Consider the following 25709-nt stretch of genomic DNA (forward strand, 5'->3'; position numbering starts at 1 on the left):
AACATACTTTATGAGGTTTTCATAATTTAGCCACTGCTTATGACCACCTTTCATTGCACAACTTAGGAAAACCAGGACTCATTTCCATTCCGTGAATATGCTGTAATCTTTCTTTTGGTTTATATTCTTCCTAAAGGCTAATTGCCTGCAAATCACTCCTCCCCTCTCTTCCTCAGCAGAACTCTCAGTCATCCTTTAGGTTTCAGCTTAAATATAATTTTCTCTCTCCATGTCCCTTAGTTTAGTTTTCCTTTTGTTCTCTTTTTCTTTATTATGATAAATAAATAGTGTCCTGATTTTTTTTAATTATAACATTTGAAACATTTTCTTGTGGTTGTCTGCTTGTTATCTTTCTGGGTTCTGTCTTTCCCATTGGTTAAGGACTGTCTATGTCTTGCCATTATAGCCTCAGTTTTTGTCAAAATGCCTGACATATATTAAGTACTCAATAAATATTTGTTAAATGTATAAATGAGTGAACAAATGATGCAATGCCTGAAATGAAGTAAATGCCCAATGAATGGTTTTATTATAGGATCTTCTGAGTTTCATAATTTATATGATAATTATTAGCCATAAAAATGGCTATAAGAAGAAAATACTAGAGTTTCCTAAATTTCAATACATCCCTTGTTACAGATCTTCAAATCTACAAAGTAAAATTGAAAAGCACAGTCTTTTTTATTAACATACATAATAACCCACGTATCATGTAGGGAGTGAGCATCCCTTTTGTTAACATTTATCCCATGTGTCTTATCAACAGTAAGTCACATACCAATATTTTCTAATAACCTAAAAGAAAACCTAGCAGTTATTCTAAACAGCATGAAATTGATGATGTGGAGAGAAAAAGCATTGCTTGTCATATTTGAAATCCCAGGAGTCAATCAGATTTGCCATATAATTTTTCCTTCACAATCCTTCCTGCCCACACATATTTTTTTTAAAAAATTTCTCTCTTGTTAACAGTGCACTAACATAACCATACAAAATTCAACTGTTTCCCACAAACCAGAACTAAGGTAGCTAAGTCACATTTATCACAGTACTGAGTAAGTTGCCAGGAGTCAAAATACATTCCAAGTACTTAACTTAAGGGGCAAGGTCAAGAGCCCACCAGATCCTCTTGAGATGTTGGGAAAATGATTAATGAGGACAATTCCTGTCACGGTTACTTTTGTTTCAGCTCATTATTTTCACTGCTGAATTAGGAAAGACATTGAACAGCTCCTCAGAAATCTAGTGTGAAGAACATTATTCTCTCAGAGCCATACATTTTCGAGTGAAGTCCTGGCCAAAAAGATGGGTCTGGATGTGCCAGACAAATTTAAATTGAGACAATCTTGCTTAGATAAAAGGAGTGAGGGCCTGAACACACTGAGTTATAAAATAGCTTATGAAAGCAAGAGACCTCATGTTCCTTGCAGCCAGTGGAGACTTAGCCTGAGAAAGGCTTCTCAATTGGGAGATAAGAAACAATGAACTACATGTTCCAAGATGATGGACTGTCTGCATCTTGCTCGTCACCATAGTCTTGGAGGCTTCTTAGGTCCATGCCATTATACGAAGCTCTGATGTCTCATTTAGTCCTTGGTTGGCTTGCCAAGTACCTAGGTACTAGTGACCATCTCATTCTCCCATTTAAAAGTCATTTTTCACAGTACACAGTCGTTACAAAAGAAAAACTTGACATTTTCCCATTAAGCTAAAGCATAGACTCTCCCTCCGATGGAGGGCATGTAATATCGTCCCCACAGGGGAGACAGGAAACTTAGTATGTTCCAATCTCTTGTAAAAGGATCACAACTATTCTGCTGTAAGAATTGAATTTGATTTGTGAAATGTCCTTTTGGGGGCTATCTCTCTTTATATTTTATAAAGTGTGATTTTAAAGGCTTTTGAAGATCTTAATGTTAATAAACATGAATGTTATCTTAACATGGCATGCTCTTCCACAAAGGCAAGTGCAGAAGGCTCTCTAGGGATAAAGTAGAAACCCTCCGGAACAAGTGGGATTGCATGTGGACCATTCTAATGAGAAGGATGTAGCGCTCAATTTAGTTTAAACACTCCTGTACTAACCACATGGTCCAGAAATCCTATGTCTAGATATATAACCTAGAAAAATTCTCACATAAGTCTACAATGAAATGGTATTGTTTGCGGCATTGGAGTATTACAGCCAAAGTTGGTGTCTGCCATTGGCAGTGCACACTATGGAATACGTGCAACAATAGAAGAAAAACTTAATGTTCACAGAGTAGCCTAAGTAGATTTCCAAAAATTAATGTTGAATGAAAAAGTTAGAAACATATTCATCATACCATGCATGTACACACACACACACACACACACACACACACACACACATCAATATAGCTATTCCAACAGTAAAAGTAAATAAAGGTTAATTTGAAGACATTTTGGAATGAGGTCCCAGGGAAGGATAATAATAACTGAAGTGAGGAAGTGAAATGTTAGGTTGGTGTAAATATAACTGCAGTTTTTGCATTGTTGGAATTTGCCGTTAGATATTGGAATACATTGTTAAGTAAATATGGTTATGTTATACAGTGTTTTAATGGGCTTTTCTCACTTTATGTATTTTTGCTAATGACTTATTACTTGCTGTTTGTTTTATGTTTATTTTAGACTATGGAAATGATGTTAGAGAAAAGGCAAATTTGGGCAATTTTCTTATTCAAGTTCAAAATGTGTCATAAAGCAGCGGAGACAACTCCCAACATCAACAATGTATTTGGCCTAGGAATTGCTACCGACCATACAATACAATGGTGGTTCAAGAAGTTTTGCAAAGGAGAGGAAAGCCTTGAAGATGAGGAGCATAGCTCGGCATTTGAAGCAAATCGGAAAGGTGAAAAATCTTAATAAGTTGGCGCCTCGTGAGCTGAGCCAAAAATTTTTCAAAATTGTCATTTTGAAGTGTTGCCGCCTCTTATTCAACACAAGAACAAAGCATTTCTTGATCCCATTGTAATGGGCAATGAAAAGTGGATTTTATACGACAACCAGTGATGACCAGCTCAGTGGTTTGACTGAGAAGAAGCTCCAAAGCACTTTCCAAATCTAAACTTGCACCAAAAATGGTCATGGTCACTGTTTGGTGGTCTGCTGCTGGTCTGATCCACTACAGCTTTCTCAGAAGTATACTCAGCAAATCGATGAGATGCACTGAAAACTGCAATGCCTGGAGCCAGCACTGATCCACACAAACAGCCCAATTCTCCGGGACAACACCCAACTGCACGTTGCACAACCAGTGCTTCAAAAGTTGAATGAATTGGGCTACAAATTTTTGCTTCCTCTACCATATTCACCTGACCCCTCGCCAACCGACTACCACTTCTCCAAGCATTTCAACAACTTTTTGCAGGAAAAACGCTTCCACAATCAGCAAGATGCAGAAAATGCTTTCCAAGAGTTCATCAAGCCCCGAAACATGGATTTTTATACTGCAGGAATAAACAAACTTATTTCTCATTGGCAAAAATGTGTTGATTGTAACTGTTCCTATTTTAATTAATAAAGATGTATTTGAGCCTAGTTATAATTATTTAAAATTCACAGCCCAAAACCACAATTATTTGTGCACCAATGTGATGAATGATAATTTTAAAAAATGAATAATAAAGTGAGAAGTGAGATGAATCTTGCATGAATAGAAATGAACTCATCTGAAATGGGGAGAGGAATTGCACACACCTGCAACACATGCACACATATAGCAACTGAGAATTTCTCAATGGTTTGAACCTCCTAAAGAGAGCTGCAAGTGTCAAAAACCTTTGTGGAATCAAATACATCTAATGGGGGTAGGAGAGGAAGGTAGCCCAAGAAAAGCTCACTAATAAAGGTTGCCTAAAATCAATCTTCTAATCTTGGCTTAGTCACTTCCTCTCTATTACATTAAATAGATTATTATACTCCCTAGGTACCAATTTTCTCATCTACAAAAATGAGCATATTAACACCCATTGCATAGGTAGTTATTACTGAGATAACATATTTGTGAAGAACTTCACACAATGTTTGACATATAGTGGGCATTCAAATAGCATCAATTGTTCTTTCTTCTTTTTCCATCTACTTCCATTATTTTTTTCTGCTTTCTTTTTCTACTTAAAGTGAGATACTGGCCTATTTTTTTGAGTGGAAATAATAATGATCAATTTTGAAACACTCTTGTATTCCATCCATTATGCTCCATATACATAATTCCATAAATTAGATGTAATATTCCTAATGATCTTGGAGCTTGATGCTAATATTATGTTTTTCCAGATGAAAAGACTCTGAGAATAAATATTTATCCTTGGAAGCAATGTGTATGTTTTGTTTAGCAACTACTCATGGGTCAATCAAAGGAAGAGACAGGTTTGTCTGAAATCCACCCTGGTGGAGAGAGCTTAAGGAAACTTTTTCAACATGACTCTTTCCACGTGAGAGGAAGCAATGGCCTATCAAGTGGACAGTACCTAAAAGTTCTAGGTGGGGCTCAAAACGGGGAAAGTAATGATGGCATTTGGCCAGAGGGGGAAGCAGTTTGAGAAACACAGGAGGCTGAGGAGCAATATTCAAGCAGAAATAAGTCAGAAGCCATTTTCAAATAAGTAAATCCAAAATTTCTTCTTATTTTAGATGAAAGCTGAAGTTATAGTGGCAAAATCAGAATCCAGTCTCAAAACCTGAGTTCATTCCATCAGGCTACAGTCTTTTTCTATGATTCTTGTAACTTAAATATTAAATATAGACTTTGATTCCAATGGTCAAGCAGACATACCAATTTCTTTATACCAGCTGAGCTTTTTCATGTCTCTCAGTTAATTCCACATGCTAGTATTAGGTTGGTGCACAAGTAATTGCCGTTTTTGCCATTACTTTTAATTGTAAAAACTGCAATTACTTGTGCATCAACCTAATAGTTAACACCTTCCACTTCTACCCCATTATTAAGGTCCAGATCAAGTCCCCAACTTCCCTCTGGGGTTTGTCTCAACATAACCTAGTTGTACTGATACCTCCCATTCCAGAAATCATATCACATCACACTTCCTATTGGTATCATATAGGCAATTATTATTTAATGTCTGAATGTGAAAAAATTCTGTTCCACTTAGGTTTTAAGTTTTGTGTGAATAGACATCATGTTTTACTTCTTTTGTGGATCTTATATTTCTCAGCACAGTATCGGACACATAGTAGGTACAACTGAAATATGTGCTCAAGTGATGGATTACTGCTATTATTATTGAGAATAACAATAACCCTTAATATTTCTGAGGAAGGAATATGAAAAGTAAGCAAGACAGATTCTAAAGAGGGAATATGATAAAGAAGAAATTATTATGTTAAACTTGATAAATGAAACTTTTTAGTGGGTGTTGCATCTGTCTTGTGTACCCCTGTTTAACAATGCATAATCAGATCATAAGCACAAGACACTCGCCCCCAACTTAACATTTAGACACCATATCATTCTTTCCTATGACTCAGTTAGATTATCTGACCATTCAACTGTCCAAGACTATTTATTTCAGAGTTTTCTTTTCCTTTTTTAACCACTTCCCTGACCTTCCCCCTTGTTTGAAATCCAGGGCTTTGATATATTGTCTTCATTACTGGAAATTCTAACTAAATTTCCCACTGCAGATCTGTAGTTTGAGAGAGCTTGTGGGGCATTGAGATAATTTTCCCCTGTTTTCCAAATCCAAGTTTCTTCTCCCACATTTTCCCAAGTCCTACAGCCAATTATGACCTGAATACCTCAATGAATTCCAAGGAAAAATGCCACTTTGCTTGACTGACCTCATCGTTGGGCCTGTCTTGCAAAAGGGATACTTGAACATTTGTTTTTCTCCTTTTGAGAACATTCTGCCGTTAGACCTCTTAAAATAATTCGTTATTTTCTCCAATTCTTTTCAGCTACAATTTCAAAAGTTTGTTTTAAAATATTACCCTTCCTAGATTTCACCAGTTTCTTTCTTTGTATTTAGGAGACTTGAGAAGAGTAACTTCATTAAGACAGTGGAGGGAGTGTAGATTCAAGGATCAGACCCATTTTATGATGAATTAATGAAGGGTTGGGCATGGTTTACCTACATGAGTAGCTGGGGTTTTGATTACAGAACATTGGTCATCAATTCTGGTGTGCATCAAAATGACCTATGGACATCTTTCAAGAATCTCTGTGTCTGGCCCATCCCCCTGGGAGACTTAAAAGAACCCTGTACTGCATCAGGCATAATTTATCCTTTTTAAGAAAACAGGTGAGTTCAATAAACTGTGACCGTTGTTCTTAACTCACCCAGATCTCTGTGCCCTCCTGCTGAAAATAAACAAGATGCTACAATAAGAGAGAATATATAATGTTTGCAGAGTTCCCATTCCAAACTTTAGCTCTATTCAGAATTATGAGTGCTCATTGTTTTAGGTTTCTATTAAGAGAAAAACAGGTCCCTCAGAGTAAAAAATGAGGTAAGAGCATTATGATATAATATTCTCATTATTTTGGGCTATATGTACAAGCATATAGACCTCTCCAACATACCAAGAACAGTTTTTCTTTTTCTTTTAATTATATTTTAAGTTCTGGGATACACACGCAGGATGTGCAGGTTTGTTACATAGGTAAACGTGTGCCATGGTGGTTTGCTGTACCTATCAACCTGTCACCTAGGTAGTAAGCCGCACATGCACCAACTATTTATCGTGATGCTCTCCCTTCCCTGCTCCAGGCCCCAGTGTGTGTTGTTACCCTCCCTGTGCCAAGGTTAGTTTTTCAGTTGCCCATTGCTCTCCCTCCACCAACAGAATTTGGTTGTCAGTTGCAAGGAGAACTCATCTGGGTGCACTTCATTACTAAGGAATCCAGGCCTGCTCAGGGTTTAGCACTGTACTTACTTACCTCAGGAGTCTGGAAAGATTCAGGTGTCATTTGTTTAGTGAAAAAAAAGAAACAACAAAACCATTTGGTTTCTGCTGTGTGCTGACTCAAAACTTGTTTTTCAATAGCAAAGATTCAGTGCGATCCAGCTCTAGAGGGTCTCATTTAGATCTTATGCTAGCAGGTCTAGGGTGTGGCCAGGATGTTTGAATTTTTAAAAGCTCCACAGATGATTCAAATATGTGCCAAAGGCTTAAAAGTTCTGCCTAAAATCACTTGAGGAGGTTGTCCTAAGGCATGCTATTTTGTCTTCTTTTCCAGGGCTGTCTGGTAAAGGAGTGTGCAGAGAGTACTGTCCCTCACCAGACTGCGCTCCTTCATTTCACAATCACTTTTGAAACCCTCCTATGTGCAGGTATTGTGCCAAGTGTTGGGAGTGTCCAGAGCCCTTGCTCTCCTGGAGTCTATACTCTAGTATCTTTCTCTTACACTAGACCAGTGAAAAAAAAGACATCTGGGTTTCTACTTACTCCTAGGTGTGAGCCTGTGCCCTGCTACTTAGTAACAAGCCATCAAACCTCTGGGACCTTGGTTTCCTCACCAGTAAAAGCAAGGATAATAAGACCTTAACAGCATTGTTGTAAGTATTAAGTGTCATCCTATACATAAATATAATCTGCATGTGCAAGTATAAGGTATTATTTCTATTGACTCTCATACAGATTCCTTCCCCCCACTTTTTGTTTTTGATTATCTCTTTAATTGAGTCAAAAACGTTTTACCTATTTGAACTCCATCTTAGCTAAACTGAGTATCACATTCTGGAAATGCTATAATTTATTTTTTAATGAAAAGGTCTTAGGTAGCAATAGCATTTGATGCCACTGTGATCCTATCATAAATCTACCTTTGTGATTTCAGAAAGTTGCTTTGGGCTGCATTAGACATGGCTTTGGAAACTTTTTCTTGGGTGTGAATTGTGTTCAGTGCAGGAATAGCCAATTTTGCTAGCTTCCTATCTTGTAAAAGTCACTCATCTCATTTGCATGATTTCCTTAGTTTTGTGATGCAGAGTTCCCAGGAAGATGGGGAGGACATTACAATGCTGTTTCAATATGGGTGTTATTTGTTACAAATCCAAGTCATAGAGTCAAGAAAGATAAAGATCAGAGAGAAGACAGATAGTTGATTTTGCCATGCTAACCTTCATCTAAGATCTCCTTCACTTTATATCTCTTCTACAGCAATTGGCACATTCTAATTTGTATTCAAGTTACACATTATATTAGTTTTGTGTTGCTACATTAATAGAGTACCACAAACTCACTGGCTTAAAACAACACAAAGTTTTTTAGCTTACAGTTCTGGGGGTGAAAAATGAGACATGGGTGTCACTTGGCTCAGATCAAGATGTTAGCAGGGCTGAGTTCTCATTTGGAAAATTTTCTAGGGGAAAAATTTTCTTGCTTCTTCCAGCTTTTCAGGCCACCCACTTTCCTTGGCTCATGGGCCCCTTTCATCTTCAAGGCTGGCAATATTGTATTTCTTTGACCATTTACATCTTTCTCTGCTTATAAATAGTCTCTCACTTTAAGGAATCATGTGATTATGTTGGGCCCACCCAGACAATCCAGGATAATCTCTCCCATCACAAGATGCTTAACTTTAATCACATCTGCTAAGTACTTTTTGCCATGTAAGGTGATATATTCACAGGTTCCTGAGTGTAGGGCACAAACATCTTTAAGATGGCTATCAATCTGCTGAACACAGGTATATATGTCTTATTTCTTTTTACTAGATTGGAAACTCCTTGGAGCCTCAAAGCTGTGTCTGATGTATTGTTGTATTCCTCACAGAATCTATCCAAGTCTACTGCTTACAACAAAGGTTTAGATCGCAGCATTAGCTGAATGCATCAGAAGAACTGAAGCAATTTCAAAGATTCATTCAAGAAAATGGCATACTTGTGGGACTTTAAAAATCCCTGAAAGAATGATCTTTGAAATATTTCCAAATCTACTGAAAAATTCCTGATCATTTAAATGATTTTATAAGTATATGATTACAAAAATTATTGTTTATCTTTGGTGCTTATGCATGACTCTAGTTATGTAACCATATCACATATTCCAGGATGCTCTGATGGTGTTACTTTCCAGCTGGATTTCCCTCTATCAGTAGAATTCATGCCTTAGTGTTTTGCAGTAATGATAAGTACAAGTCAACAATTGGAAAACAGGTGCCATCAGAAAGACTCAGCACTGCATATCGGATGTCAGCCATGGAAGGGACAAGGGGAAATTAAATATTACAGGGCTAGTTTGAGTTCTTTCCTTGGGCAATTAACTTGCTGATAATTTTTCAATGTTCGTATCTAGTAGAATTGAATGTGATGTGTGGCTAGACTCCCCAAAAAAGTGGTTTTTGAGAAACATGTCTTATATAGTTTGTATCACAAAGAGTTCTGCACATTGTGCAAGGCAGCCTTTGGAATCCATAGCTGGCAAGAGAAATAAATATTTCCGTATTGCATTTAGCAATTGCTATGTATTAAGGCAATTTTGTTTAAAAATTATTAAGGGCTTTGTAGCACAAAGACACTGTTAAATTATACAGAAAGGATTTGATTTAGGAGATGGGGTAGACTGGGGGATATTAGATATGCAAGCCCAGATGGTCTTGATTGACTCGAGAACCCACCAGAGTCAAGCAGAAATATATGTTTTGCATGGTTCCATATGTTGTAAAGAAAATTGCCCCAGCGTCTTTCCTGTAAGAAAGTATGAAGAGGGAAGAGAAGGGGCAAGAATAAGATCATGTGGGGAAAGGTGAAGCAGAAGCAACAACAGCATACGTAGCAGATGTCTGGCCAACAGGAGCCAGGGAGGGAGGCAGGAGAGCCAGATTTCTTCCCTGGCATGTGAGTGACTGAAGAGAGGAGGGATCTTCTGTGCCAAGACTCAGGAGCACTGGTGGATATCTGTTTTGTGGATAGTTGCCTTGGAATATAGGTGTAACTCCTGAACCACCCTGCCTGATTTGGCATAAAGACTGTTCTCCCATGAGGAATAGGTGCTTCTAATTCACCCAATTCCTTCCTTTTCCACAAAAATTCAAGATATCTGAGAAGAGCCTGAACAACCTCAGTTACTCTGAACTCTATTCTGAGCTTTTTGTAGGACTTAACTCATATTACCCTTACAAGAACACTACTATGAGGTAGGTTTTAGAGTATTTCCCTCTTTTATAGATGAGGAAACCTAGGCACAAAGAGGTTCAGGAACTGGCCCAAGGTCATACAGCTAGTTGATATTGGGGCCAGGATTTGAAATCAGGCAATTTGGTTCCATGGTGCCTGTTTTTAACCCTTCGCTCCCTTCATCAGCATACTATGGACTGATATATTTAAACAAATGAGCCCCTTGAAAGCAGTGATTGCAGATTTTCATATTGATAGTCTTCACAGAACCTGTCAAAGCACCAACCCACAAAATAGATATTTCATTACAGTAAATGAATTATTTACTTAAGGTTTCAATGTCTTTATCAGAAAGTGGATAAAGCTCTACTCTTTTGTTTTAGTTAGTGGGGATGAGTTGTAAGGGGAATAAAGGAGGACAGGGTATAACCTCAAGAAATCCACAGTCAAACTTACAGAGGACTTGGGAAGCTGGTCAGAATGCATCTGTTTCTCTAATATCTCAGCTGTGGTGGTGCATGGCAACCCCCATCGATACTCTGCCATGTTCGTGGTTCAGTTTCCCCTCTGCCTTGTTCTCTACCTATTTTCTCTTCAAAACCTTCTACCACTAATAAATCTTTCTCTTCTCTCTCCTTCCTTCCATGCCATAACTTCTGCTTGAGAACGAAATCTGCAACCTATGGGTTGTGCTTCCTTCAGGCTTCTACCCCTTGTTTGCACCTTCTATCTTATTTCATTTATCTCTTAAATTCTTTCCCACTACTGACTCTGTTTGTACATCTCTCAGACAGAACTCTCACCGAGACATCTGATGGTATCAGTCATTCCATTATGTTACTGAGTGGAATTTTCAAGCTGCACTTCTTGTGGTTCTTGCCCAGTCTGTGGATGCTGCGTTTGGATTGACCACGCATTATCTGGACAGAGATGTTGCAACCGGAATTGAAGGGTAAGGGGTGAAGATCATAAGACATAAAGTGCAGCAATCTATGAATGGAGAACCATTCTGAAGGGGGCTGTGGTCTCAGCAGAGATTCCAAGGTTTCTCAGAAGGATACATTACTTGGCTTGTCTAGTAGAGTCAAATTTGTAAGAGTGGACAAGGTTACAGCCTTAACAGTGTTTGAAAGTCCATGAAAATGTGGTATTCCCAGTGTGCAACGTGAGATAATGAGGTAAGCCTTGCAAAGAATGCTGAGTGTCTTAGACTTTAAAATTGTGCTAAACCTGCTTTGAAAGTGTTGAAATAAAGCTTAGATGATTTATCCTTCTTCAAGACTCATTTATAGAGTCAATCAAACTTCAAAACATAGTGAAAAATGAAAACCAAAAGCCTACAACAAATTATACATATATAATATGTTCCAGTTGCCAAGAATATATGTATCTTTGTTTTTGTTTTAAATCACAATCCAATAATAAATCTAGTATTTAGTCTTGGCAAAATATGAGTCAAACTCATTTACAAAGCTTAGAAAATACAGAAATAGTTACAAAGAACATTCTTTTTTGTCACAATCTTAAATTTGTAATCCCTTGTTCCCTTTCAGAATGCCACATGGAAAGGAAACAACATTTTAAATGGGTTTCTGAAGAACTGCAGTCAACATGAATACCAAAAACCTTCACAAAACCACCAAATACTTGGCTAGCACTGAGTCTATTGGAGGTTTTCAAAAGTCTGAAGACAAATTGTTATGTTAAAAGAAAAAGTCTTCAGACCATGGCTGACCTATCAACTGACCAATAACTTTCCTCACAGAGTATTTAAATCACTCAATCTTCAGAACCAGCAACTTCCCTAACCAAACAGCATTTCCCCAACGCTTGGGAATGGCCCAGTGTATTGCTGTGCCTTCCTTGAAACAGGGATGCACTATGTCTGGCCTGACCAACTATCCAAACCACTTTTCTATATATCAAGGATCCAAAATAATTCCGGCAGACACTAAAGTACAATGTTGATTTGCCTATTCCCATCTCACATATCTTCCTGAGAAATTGAGATCAACACAGAATATGTGATATTTTTGCTCAAACATGGACCTTGGCAGCTGTCTCAGAAATGCAGGAATGGATATACTGCTAGCTATAGTGCTAAATGAAACATCTTTCATATTGGTCATTGGTATACAATAAAGTGAACAATAAAGACAAAGGAGGTTTATGTTGGGGATTATAGTTTGAACCTTTTTGAAAAGGCTTCTAGATTTAAGAATATAGTGAATTCAAACAGATAAGCAATATGGCATTTCTGAAATAGGGATATAAAGAGCTTTCCTGAAGTCATAGTCCCTGTAAAATTTTCAGATGAAACATCTTTGCATGTCAAACTCCAAGTCAGCAGTTTCAGTAAAATTGTGTATGTCAAAAGAAAATATATCAACAGTGGATTCACATTCTGATTTCCTTGGACTTTGCAGTGGTGAGAATTAAGCTGTTCTCTTTAGAATGCTGGCCAAGGCTGAAAAATGCTTGTTATAGAATTTCAGATGGTAACAGAGCCTGTCTGATTTATTCATAACAGGTGCTATGAGGGTTGAAAAAATGGCACTTCAACTGCATGGAGAAAAGCGGGGCATTTTTCTGAACATCAATGGAGATATCCGAAAACACTTTGCTGTTCCTCAACCTGAGGTCGTGTGTGTGCATTAGACCTCATTCTACTTTTTGTGAAAAGATCTATTTGTCTTTGGGGTATAAAGGGAATAAGCCAGATCAATATCTGCTGGTCACTCACATCCTCTGACTGTGTGGCAGCTCCCCAGGGTTGAACTTCCCTTTTACTCATGCGTCCGCTGATGAAAGCTCAGGCTCAGTAGCTGTTCAGAGAACAGGAGGTCTAGGGCCACTGTCAGGTCCTGACTCTGCTCAGCCATTCAAGCAGCAGCCTTGCCTCACATGACTCATTGCCCTATCTCTGGGGGTTGGAAGTACCAGGTTCTGTTGGCCTGCTGTGCAACTGACATTTGTAGCATCAGCATCTTTTGGAACCTAGCTGCGTTTTATCTGATTAAGGATTTTGGTGAGGTGAGAAGCTACATGCTAAAGCTGGTGCCTAATAAATAATAGGGTCTACAAATGTTTGTGGAAGAGTACATGAAGTTGATGTGATGACTATTAGTTAGTAAGTCTAGAGGGGAAAGGAACTTATTTATTGGGGGAAAACATTCCTTGTAGTAGTTAATAGTGTGAAGCCTTGGATAATGATGGATAGCATAAAGACATTTATTAAATATGGCAAAAGATAGTGGGGAGCAGCTGAGTAGTAGTGTGGGGGTGGCAGTAAGAATGGGAATGGGTGGAATGTTTCCAGGAATAAACTTCATTCTAATTCATGGCTACCTCTTTTGCTCCAATCAACTCTCATCTTGGATTAAGCAGAAACCCCCATCATGGAGGGGAGCAGTGGAAGTAGGTAAATGAATCGCTCCCCATTCTGCATCCTTCCCAACCGCATGACAAAGTGTTCTGGAAATACAAATACATGTATTTTCAACTCTCTAATAGCTGCCAGGGCAGCAGATAATAATTTGCCTTATCCTATATTTTGCAGCCAGATTACCTGTCAAGGCCTCTTTTCAACTTTATCAACCCATTACTTTACAGCTCTTCATCTCTTCATGCTGTGGAGAGTGTCCCTTTCATTTTGCTCATTTGTATTCCTCATAGCATGCTGGTTTATCAGAACTTCTTTCTACCTAGCAGATGAAAATTGGGCCTGGAGAATTTTGGTGAATTGAGCAATTCATCTCAATAAACAGGATAGGACCAGAGAGGAAGCTTAGAAGTTTTTGGAACACATGCTGTTGTAGAGGCCACTAGGCCCCGAAAGAGTCTCCTCATCTAAGTCTCTACTTTTTATTTCATTTGTATTCATTTAAGGTCTTTTTCTTGTGTGATCCCTCTGGCCTGTGGTTATTTTGAAGTGGAGTTCTATTTTTTTTTTTTTTTTTTTTTTTTGAGGTGGAGTTTCGCTCTTGTTGCCCAGACTGGAGTGCAGTGATGGGATCTCGGCTCACTGCAACCTCCATCTCCCAGGTTCAAGCGATTCTCATGCCTCAGCCTCCCGAGTAGCTGGGATTACAGGCATGCTCCACCAAGCCCAGATAATTTTGTATTTTTAGTAGAGATGGAGTTTCTCCATGTCAGTCAGGCTGGTCTCAAACTCCTGACCTCAGGTGATCCACCCGCCTTGGTCTCCTAAAGTGCTGGGATTACAGGCATGAGCCTCTGTGCCCAGCCGTGAAGTGGAGTTCTTAAGCCTTATTCTTTTTAAGTTTGACGAAGCGACTGCTTTAAGATAATAAAGTATGTTCTGTTATGTAACTGTTGCTGAAGAAGAGATACAGAACTGGAAGCCAGGAGTTCTGTGACACACATAAGCCCACGACTTGGGTAAAGCCTCGGGTGCCTTAGCTTGTCCATCTGTAATCTCTGCTTCTCTGAACCTCACAGGGATATTATGTGGCCAAATAAAATCAAATTATTTTGACCTACTTGAACTCGATGAACTCTGAGTTCTCTTTCAGTTCTGAAATGCTATAGCTCTTTACTGTGGGTGAAGGAGTTGAAAAAGACAGCACAACCGAGATTTTTAGAGGATCTACATTTTTTATTTCTACCAGTAAACAAGTGATGACAGTTCTTCAGCTCTTATCTTATCCTTGTCAAATAACAGTCATTTTATCCCTAGAGATATTTATTAGGGTAAAAATCATTGATTTTCTCAGTTTAGCTACCAATGGCGTATGCTATGGTTGAGGATTTGGCAAATATCTTGGGTAATTCCTTACTTTCTACAGGATGAATGTGGTTGTCTCTGTTTCTCAGTGTTAGTTACTTCTTTCTCTACTTTCCTCTTTTATTCCCTTTCACCCTATGAACTTCCTCTGTTCCTCTCTCAATTTGAGTTGATTTGTGAGTTCCATTGTCTACAGATCATTGACCTCTTAGTTCAAATTCTTACCAAATGGGGCCAGGCGTGGTGTCTCACACCTGCAATCCCAGCACTTTGGGAGACTGAGGTGGGTGGATCATGAGGTCAGGAATTTGAGACCAACCTGGTCAATATGGTGAAACCATGTACCTACTAAAAACACAAAAACTAGCTGGGCATGGTGGTGCGTACCTGTAATCCCAGCTACTCAGGAGGCTGAGGCAAGAGAATTGCTTGAATCAGTGGGAGGTGGAGGTTGCAGTGAACTGAGATCATGCCACCTCACTCCAGCCTGGGTGACAGAGCAAGACTCTGTCTCAAAAACAAACAAACAAACAAAAAACAAATTTTTACCAGATGGAATCTGGGCTGTTCACCCATCTTTGGATGTCTCTTCCTTTGGGGTTAGGAGTCTATTCTGGTTAAAATCTGAGGGAAAGAGGACATGAGTAGAAGACAGGAATATGGGCTCCCATTCGGGGGCCATAAATAGGGCAGGTCTAGTTCAGTTTAGAATCCATAATAAAAGAGCTCCTCTGCAAAATTCAATACCTCTATTTGGTTATAGATGACAAATATTGTGTTTTGAGCACGTGTTATATTTGGAGTCAGGAAGTCTTTGTTCATGATCCTGGTTATGCCTCTCACAATCTATATAAATTTTTTGTTAACAGTTTACTTTGTAGGGGAAGAGGATAAAATTAACACCTTCTATCCACTTCACAGAATTGTATAAATAATGTGTAAAAGAGTTCACATTTCAGAATTTAGATAATGTCATGCATTTTAATGTTTTTTAATTCATGCTATCTTCTATGATAAAATCAAATCAAATCATGCTGTATGCTCTTAACCCTTGTTTGATTGTTCAAATTACTTCTCCCACATACACATGCGGATCAAGGAGGCTTCCTCTGAAGGCACATCTAAAGTGCACCTGGATTGTAGCTCCATCTTTTGCTTTATTATGCTTTTCAGCACTTACAGTACATGACATTATATCATATTTTTAGGTGTTTACAAGTGTATATTATGTTGTTGTTTTTGGAAGTCAAGCTCCTATAGGGCTGTGCTCTTCATTTCTGTATCCTCAGTGCTTTGTCTATGGCATATAGAAGAGGTTTAAAAATATTTGTGGAATTAATAAATTAATCAAATAAATAACCATTGTTGAATTCTCTGTCTGCCTCTGGTTCTGTTCTTGAGCCCATGTGAAGTGTTTTGCAGAAATATCAGTATGGACTAAGGTGGAAAATAATTCTACAGTCAGCCAGGGTTCAAATTCTGTCTACCAGTTCCATCTCCAACTGAAAAGTGTATGGTTATTATTCACTCTTCTTTTGCTTCATGGTCTGGTGGCAAGCAATCAGAATTCATCCCTACACATATAATGTGTGATAAGATTTCCCTTTTCAACCAGAGCAAAGCTATTTTCCCTATGGAAAATAGCAGGCACAAGTCTTTAGTTGGGGCATGAGCATTTTATTTTCTTCTTTTTGATAGGCATGTGTAGAGAGAAGAACACAAAGGGAAATGAAAGCCAAGTTGTTACATGTAGGCTGCTCTAGAAATGAAGCAAAGCAAATACTGTGCTGTCTTGAGAACTTGCCACTGTCTGAACAACATGACGTTTTTTGCCATCTAGGACCAGATGTCTTAGAAGGTTGGTGCTATGAAAATCATTCCTAAATTCACACACACACACACACACACACACACGAAAAAATAAAACCCAGAAAAATCTAGAGGTGAAATGTATCCAAGGAACATCTGAATGTCAATCTTATTCATCCATGATAGTTTTTTCTTCTAACTCAGAGATGCCAATCACATTCTACAAGGTCCTGTGACATGTCTCAATACAAGAGATTTACTAAAATGTGTTTTAAAACACCTAAATAAGAAAGTTGTTTTCCTGTAAAAGGAAAAGAAAAACATATTCATTGGATACAAGAGAGTGTTTCTTTCTATTTCCCTCTCCTGCACTTCCTTTTGCAGACCCATTGAATTCTTTTGCCTGCTAGGAGCTGGATTTGTGGAGGTCATATAGATTTCAGCAAGCAGTTGTATAGAGCCATCAGTCTCTGCCCTGGTTGGAAAATTTACTCCAAAGCATTTACTACTTCTCAGCTCCCACGTGGATTGACATTGCACAAATTCCTGCAATGATTATTGCCATATATTTAATTATTGACGTGACTGATATTCCTTACACATTGCACAACAGTTTGTGGAAGAGAGTTCCAGAGTTTGCAGTGCATGAGCCAAAGAGTCTGTGTACTGCAGTGGCTGGATCTGAAAGATGACTACACTTTCACCTGAGTACTGAGGAGAGCAGAAGGGCTGGGAAGAGTCTACAAGTACATGGAGATTTTTTTCTTGGTTGGATTACAGATCTCTTTGGCAATAATAAACTTGGGAATACATCAGGAGATCAAGGCTCTTTCATATCTTCTCCCCAAGTATAGGAAGGGAATCCTTATGTAAATGGAGAAGGAGGATTATATTTCCAAAAGGAATTCTTATCTGCCAATAAACTGTCCTGGTTTTCTCAGAGACAGTCTGATTGATAGTTACAGCATGACATATGGACATCATATAGTTATTCATTTAAGCATAGGTGGTTCCTAGGAGATCTTACTTGTTTATGGGTTCTACCCCATGGGGAAAAAAAGCCAATGCACCAGCAGGGTTGCTCTTTGTAATATACAACTTAGAGCAAGCAATGCCACTTGACAAGGGAAGCTTTTGGGTTGTTAGGTCACATTTCTGGCATGGAGTTATTCCAGGGGTGTTGTTCAAAATACGCAACAATCATAATGGCAGAGGCACATCAATCAAAAGAAGTGCCTAACCAATAAGAATGGCCAGCCCCCATCCCAAAGAAACACCCAGGGGGTCATACCATGAAGAGCAGGTAGACATCAGCTGTGTTTATTCCCCACAAACAGCTCAGCTCTTCTAAACTCCTAGACCTTATCTTAATATAACCAATCTCTATTAGAGCCCTCTGATCAGAAATTGCAGACATGTGGTCTTTAAAAATGTTTGATTGCATTTATCCTTAAAATTATTCAACATTAAAAATTCAGCTAGAGTAGATAACTGAGTGGTTTTACCACAATTCTCACCTTGTTCCCCAGATAGTCACATTAAAGATTAACTATCTCTTGGAAATACATATATATACACACACACACCACTTGGACATGTCTCATACTAATTTTCCTTTATCAGTATGTGGGTATATTAGTCTGTTCTTGCACTGCTATAAAGAAATACCTGAGACTGAGTAATTTAAAAAGATATTAGGTTTAATTGGTTCTTGACTCCCCAGGCTGTATAGGAAATGTGGCTGGGGAAGCCTCAAGAAACTTACAGTGATGGTGAAAGGCAAAAAGGAAGCATGCGCATCTCACATGGTCTGAGCAAAAGGAAGAGAGAGAAGGGGAGGTGCTGCACACTTTTAAACAACCAGATCTTATGAGAACTCACTCACTATCACAAGAACAGCAAAGGAGAAATCCACCCCCATAATCCAATCACCTCACACCAAGCGTCTCCTTCAACACTGGTTATTACAATTTGACATGAGATTTGAGTGGGGACACAGACCCAAACCGTATCAGTAGGTATAGCCTCAGCTTAGGACATGACTTCAATTTGCTGCTCTCTTAGGCTTCTGAACACAGGCTCCCCTTCCCCCTTCAAGACTGAGACATACTTAGGATTTCCCTTTTACATACACCTTGGCACTATTAGACTCATTACTTTACCATTTATTATCCTTCCTCCCTTCAATTATGTCAAATGTTCACACTACAGTTTGCCACTGTGTCCTCTATATAATTATAACTGATTCATTCATTCTTTTTATTGATAGAGTCTCGCCCTGTCACCCAGGCTGGAGTGCAGTGGCGTGATTATGGCTTACTGCAGGCTTGACCTCCCAGGCTCAAGGGATCCTCCCACCTCAGTCTCTGAGTAGCTGAAAATACAGGCACATACCACCATACCTGGCTAATTTTTTTTTTTTTTTTTTGGTGGAAATGACGTTTTACCATGTTAACCAGTCTGGTCTCCACCTCCTGAGCTCAAGTGATCTGCCTGCTTCGGCCTCCTAAAGTGCTGGGATTACAAGCATGAACCACCTCATCCAGCTTATAATTATAAATTTTAAACTACTGAAGTCATTGATTGATTGACTGATTTATTGGCTTATCAATTGTCATTGAGTGTACCAGAACTGAATTAGACTATTAGATTAAGAAATACTTATTTGACTTTTTTCTTTGTATCTCTGCTAAAAGTTTTTTTCAAGGAGGATGTCAGAATACTTCAAAAATGAAGAAAAAAAGTAAAAGAAGAAACAATAGAAAGACAAAATCCTACTGATAGTGAAAGTACATCTTGCTTATTTGCACCAAGTTTCTAAAATTTTTGCCTTTTAAATGGCTTAAAATCTCTGCTCCTCATCGTTTCTGTCTGTTTGTATTTATTTTCCCCTCTCTTTCCCTCAACCAGAGTCTCATCATTCTTATATTTTATTTATGTACTTTTTCTTATCACCCAGGGTCACTGATTTGTGCCTGACCTTTCCAATGAATCTGTAAATATTTGAGAGACAGATGGAAGTAGTGAAGTGGCTGTACAGACTCACCTTAGGCACTCCTTCCTACACTACCACAATGGAAGATGATAAAATACCCTCCGCACTCCATCCATTTGCTTCCAGGTTGCCTGTTGTATACTCCTTTTGCTTTAAATTTGTCTCAATGCTGACTTTATCTATATGTAAAAAAATATTTTGGAAGGGGAAAGGGGAGCACCAACTCTTTCCACGCCCCATTTTCCACCTTGTTCCCAGCCAGCTTACAGTGGTACTAGTACCATTTCAGTGGAAACAGATGTTTCCTCTTCCTCAAATGTTTAGTGTTGCTACAAGATCGGAGTCTTTTTAATATGTTATGTCATTTCCCCAGGAAGGCTTCCCTAGACATCTCAGAGCATTAAACATACAGCATTAAAATATAGCTTTGCAACTGGGCTGTTTCACTGAACATAAGCTCTTTGAGATCAGGATTTATTTCATTGTACTATTACTTTTAAAATCTCTTTCCCTACACGTATTCCAGAGCTCAGCTTATCACAGTTTCTTAGTAAATATTTTGGTGAATGTGTGAATGAATTAATTTTTCAAAAACAGAATGGGGTGTAGTAAAGCTCTTTGTACCTTGATCATGGGATTTTTTTTCTTGTTTGGAAGAATGGGATTGCAGAAAAGGGTAAACCCCAGTTGTCTGTCAGCTGTGTGGGATTAGTTTGAGGAATCCAAGAAATAATGAAAAGGAAGTTCATGGAAACTCATAATATACAATTTGAAGCTGTATGTTAACTGGGATTCTCCCTTATGGGAAAGGATCAAGAGCATTTGGGAGAAAGACAGTAAAGAATGATTTTTCATTCCTCTTGGATACAAATATAACTGGATAAACTATAAAGCAATAACAAGTATGTTAATACATTTTCTCCAACTAATTTTAAAGCCCTATTTTTGCATTTTTACCAGAAGTTAAGACAATTGAGGCACAGTGGCTTACACCTGTAATCCCAGCACTGTGAGAGGCTGAGGCGGGAGGGTCACTTAAGCCTAGGAGTTTAAGACCAGCCTGGGTAACATAGTGAGACTCTGTTTCTGCAGAAAAAAAAAAAAATAGCCAGGCATGGTGGCACACACCTGTAGTCTTACATACTTGAGAGGCTGAGGTGGGAGGATTCCTTGAACCCAGGAGTTCAAGGCTGCAGTGAGCTGTGATTGTGCCACTGCACCGTCTCTGAAAAATTGAAAACATATTCAGTAATGAAGATTAGGAAGAGAAGGGGTTTGAGGACCAGCCAAACTGGGGTTAGTCCCATTTTTGCTGTGAAAAGGTGATTGGTTAAAATATTTTATGTCTTTAATCCACAGTTTACTCATTTAAAAACGAGGATAAAGACAACTGCTTTTTTTGTGAGGTTATACGCAAACAATAGACGTAAAAGTGACTTTTGAAAAAATTCTTTGTAAAACATTGCAGAAGCACAAAATAAGGTATGGAATGAGACAATTATCTTCAAAGCTATTCCTAGTCAAACTGGGCTCTCCTCTTTCAGCTATGGAGGTAGGTGTGAACTTTCTGATTTTTCATGTAAAGAAAAGGGAATACAAAACTTCCCTATCAAGAAAAGGAAATATAGCCGGGCGTGGTGGCTCACGCCTGTAATTCCAGCACTTTGGGAGGCCAAGGGGGGTGGATCACCTGAGGTCAGAAGTTCAAGACCAGCTTCAACATGGAGAAACCCCGTCTCTACTAAAAATACAAAATTAGCCAGGTGTAGTGGTGCATGCCTGTAATCCCAGCTACTTGGGAGGCTGAGGCAGAAGAATTGCTTGAACCTGGGAGGCGGAGGTTGCGGTGAGCCAAGATTGCGCCATTGCACTCCAGCCTGGGCAATGAGAGCGAAACTCCGTCTCAAAAAAAAAAAAAAAAAAAAAAAAAAAAAAAAAAAAAAAAAAGAAAAGGAAATATAACTGAGTGATTTAAGGCAACATGTCTAGTCTGTCTAATTACCTACCACTTTCTTTTTTTCTTTTTCTTTCTTTCTTTTCTTTTATTTAAAAAACATTTTTTTTTTTTGAGACAGGGTCTTGCTGTGTCGCCCAGGCTGGAGTGCAATGGCACGATCTCGGCTTACTGCAACCTCCACTTACCTGGTTCAAGCAATTCTCCTGCTTCAGCTTCCCAAGTAGCTGGGATTACAGGCGCCCACCACCACGCTCAGCTAATTTTTCTGTATGTTTAGTAGAGACGGGGTTTTGCCATGTTGACCAGTCTGGTCTTGAACTCCTGACCTCAGGTGATCCACTCACCTTGGCCTCCCAAAGTACTGGGATTACAGGCATGGGCCATGGCGCCCGAACCATTTCCTACCGCTTTCAAGCAGTGTGGCACTGATTGTTATATCTGAAAATCTCGGGACATTGAATAAATTTATCTTTATGACTTCTTCAGGAAGAAAGAAGCAGTGATGTATACAGGCCTCCCTTGGCTAATTGAGGGTTCAGCCTCATAAAACTAGCACATTCGAGCATGATTTTAGTATTTTGACATAGGTTGTCAGCCTCCGGATGTGAAGGCTTCTTAACCCTTTACAATAACTCTGTTTTCTTTCTCAAAGAAATGGACGATTGGGCCAATTTTTTCAAATAACTTATTCCAATGCCTTCTGGGCACGCTCAACCTATCTGTATTCTGCTTGGTTTGGACTCTTTCATTCAGAAACCATGAACTTCCAGTTGCAGGGTACTGTGCTGGTCCATCATTCCCAAATTATATTTACCATGTAGGAGAAGGTCAGCCACGTGATGGTAGAAACTAGAAATGATAGCAAATGCTCACATAATGCCTATACAAATCCTTGTATTTGAAATAACAGTGAAAACTTACATGATGCTTACCAGCAGGGACTATACTAGAAATAATATGAATATAATTAATTTTCACTGTAATCCCATGGAAAAATTTAAAAATATACCATCTTACAAATTAGGAAAGTGAGACACAAAGAGGTGAAGTAACTTGCCCAAGGTCACATACCTAATAAAGTCAAAACATGAGTGCAGACACTCCAGCTGCAGCGTTTGTATGCTTAACCTCTGTGTTACATTCTCTGGGGTGATAGTTTCAGATTTAGCTTTACTGGGAAGGGTTCAGATTTAGCAGTTTAAATAAGTAAGATAATTTCTTAGTAACTGGGTAGATAGCCAATGAAGATTACTTTTGAATATCACTAATAGAAAAATTAAAATTGACTCTATATAACCGTATAACACAATCTATTCTCTCTTTTGAATATCTATTATACTTACTATAGGCATCTGAGCTTATTATACTTTTGCTGCTTTAAGTGAGTAAATTTTACCTCCACAAGATTACAAGCAAGTGAAAAGAGTGAATATGTCTTAAACTCTTTTTTTTTAAAATTTATTTATTATTATTATACTTTAAGTTGTAGGGTACATGTCTTAAACTCTTATTGTACTTATTGATTATACACACACACACACACACACACACACACACACACACACACACACACACACTTCAATGGTGTATTTAAAGTCCTGTAAGGCAGGAAGTGGGTGCTCATAATCTACACTGATTGGTTCCGTCACATTTTAATCTTTTATTTTGATACTTTGAATTTTGTTTCCTTCTTGCTTTAAAGGTATTTATGGGGCTGTAAAGATGTAAAGAATTGTTTCCACTGCATCCCACATCTCTTGGAGCAGCATTCTCATCAGACTGCAGTGGGAAGGCCTCAGCTACCCTTAGGAACTGTGCTATCTTGGAGGTAAGGAAGTAAAAGGCAACTTTGGGAATGTGGAGGTAGAGTAGTATGGACAAGCCATGGTGGGCTACGTTTCTTATGTCTTAAAGGATCAGATACTGAAAGACAAACAGCCTCTCAAAATAGTATTCCAGAAGACTGTTGTTGATGGGGTGGGACCAGTGTCTGAGTTATGTGGGTCTCTCTTCATCAGGCTCATTTGTGTGGTAGCTTGGCTCATGAACACCTGACCAGTCTGGATGTTAATTCTAAATACGGAAAACAACACATTCACATGAGATTTGGGATTAGGATGACGCTTTAAACTACTATGTTTTCCCTTAAGCATACCTTGTCTGTATTCAAACTCAGGCGGAGTGGCCAAGAGAAATATATACACGTATTACACAGGCAAGTCAGGAGATAATTCTGTTTTAATATGCCAGGTTTTATGAAAAACCTCTGGATTTTCTAGGTTTTATGGAAAAAAGAAGATATTTTTATGAATGAAATTAAAAAGTTTCATATTGAAGATTAAAATGGAAAATATATTCCTTTTGGGCCTTTCTATTCCTTATTAGTAGGGAAAAAATAAAGTAATTTTGTATCCATTTTATTAATAATTCCAAAGTTTAGTTTTAACTTTTGAAATTAAATTGGTTGTGACAGATGGTAAAACAGAATACAACTGAGAGATACAATACAAATTGTTGTAAAGAACTATTAATTTTTTATTTAAGATTATTGATTTATTTGTTTATTAAATATCTATTTGATGGACATTACGCTAGCACTGAGAGTAGTGATGAACTCCATGTGTTTTAAGCATATATCTCAAAGCACCAATTAAATTGACAAGTAGAGGTACTTGAAATGCAGGTTTCTGCCTCCCTATGTTGATATTTTATATTCATTATAAACTACATTTGTGGAAGTCATTTGATTGAGCTGAGGATGCATAGACGTGACAAGATTGTATGGGATACAGAAACACAGGCTGCTGTTTTAAGGGCTCAACACAAATCTGATCTACCTCAACAAAAATACCATCAGAGAGGGTGATAGTGACCCACACTGCATGAAGGCCTTAGTATGGGAATGGAGGATAGGATTCATTCCTAAGGACTCCAAAATGAGCAAAACCGAGCTAAGGCTCTAATGGGCATATCTGACACCACATGTGAGCCAGAGCTCTCCAGTAGGACAGGCACATGTGACTTTTGTGTACACTTAATGTATCCAGGGAATTATAAAATAATCACTTTTGTCGTTGGAACTAAATTGACTTCACTGCTAAAGGTATACTGAACCTAGATCAAGAGTGCTTGTTAATAAATTATTGGGAAGAATGGAGTGCGGTGGATGTATTTAGCTAACTTTTAAAAGTTAACTCTTAACTAAAAGCAGTTGTGATGAGACTTAATACTGGTATTTGTTTGTGGGTTAACTTTTTTTTTCAGTTCTAACAAAGTAGCCCAAATAAGTGTTGTAAATATATATATTTGTACCAAACACAGCCTCATGCACATCCTGTATGTTAGGTTGTATTTTCGTTGTGTCCATTTATTCAGTCTTACAAACCAAAGAAAAAGGAGTAATACCACATGTAGGTCTATTCTTCTCTTGGCTGTGCTACAAACTACTTAATCACTCCAGAAACAGATCAAGCATAGGTTTAAAGCAGATGTCCTTCTCTTTGCTAAGATTTTTTTTTTAATGACAAATATCACTTGGATACTTTGTAAGAAGTTTACATTAATATCATCTTGATTAACATAATCATAACCTATGTTTGTTCACCTTTTGTGTGCATAGAAATTAGAGACTTGGAGGCTATCTGTAGTTCCCAGTGGTCTGCTCTGCAGATGACACCATCATCTCTTGCCAATGAGATAACCAACAGCCATTCCTGCTGAGAGACCCTAGAGAGAGAGAGAGATGGGGCTCCACATACCTCCCTTCACTTTGGGAAAGAAATCATCACCTGACACAACCCCATGTAAGCCCCAACGCTGGAGCTGTGACCACTTCATGAGTGCCCACACTTCAGACTTAGGCTCTGTAGCTGCATTAGGGCTGCTCACGCTAAGACATTGGAGTCACCACCACAGTAAGATAGTTTGCACTCCAAACCCCAGAGCCAAGCTCTCATTGTGCATTCCCATACTCCAGGAACAGTTTTAGTTACCATAGAAAGCTAGACCTCACCCTGATCCTACAGTTTCGCTGACTCTGTGCACTCATGTGTTCCCATTCTTAGCTCCCTGGCTATATCACAAGCATCTGTG

The 25709-nt window shown here is 38.5% G+C and overlaps 1 long non-coding RNA gene across 1 annotated transcript; it reads left to right on the forward strand.

Annotated features, from left to right (window-relative positions):
* The first annotated feature begins 6162 nt into the window (after nt 1-6162).
* Nucleotides 6163-7501, forward strand: LOC105477466 (uncharacterized). The gene is made up of 3 exons (XR_984707.3): nt 6163-6290; nt 7229-7322; nt 7444-7501. It is a non-coding gene; the product is annotated as an uncharacterized lncRNA (long non-coding RNA).
* Nucleotides 7502-25709: the final 18208 nt, after the last annotated feature.

This window comes from Macaca nemestrina, chromosome 2, assembly GCF_043159975.1.
Source record: "Macaca nemestrina isolate mMacNem1 chromosome 2, mMacNem.hap1, whole genome shotgun sequence".
Classification (NCBI taxonomy): Eukaryota; Metazoa; Chordata; class Mammalia; order Primates; family Cercopithecidae; genus Macaca; species Macaca nemestrina.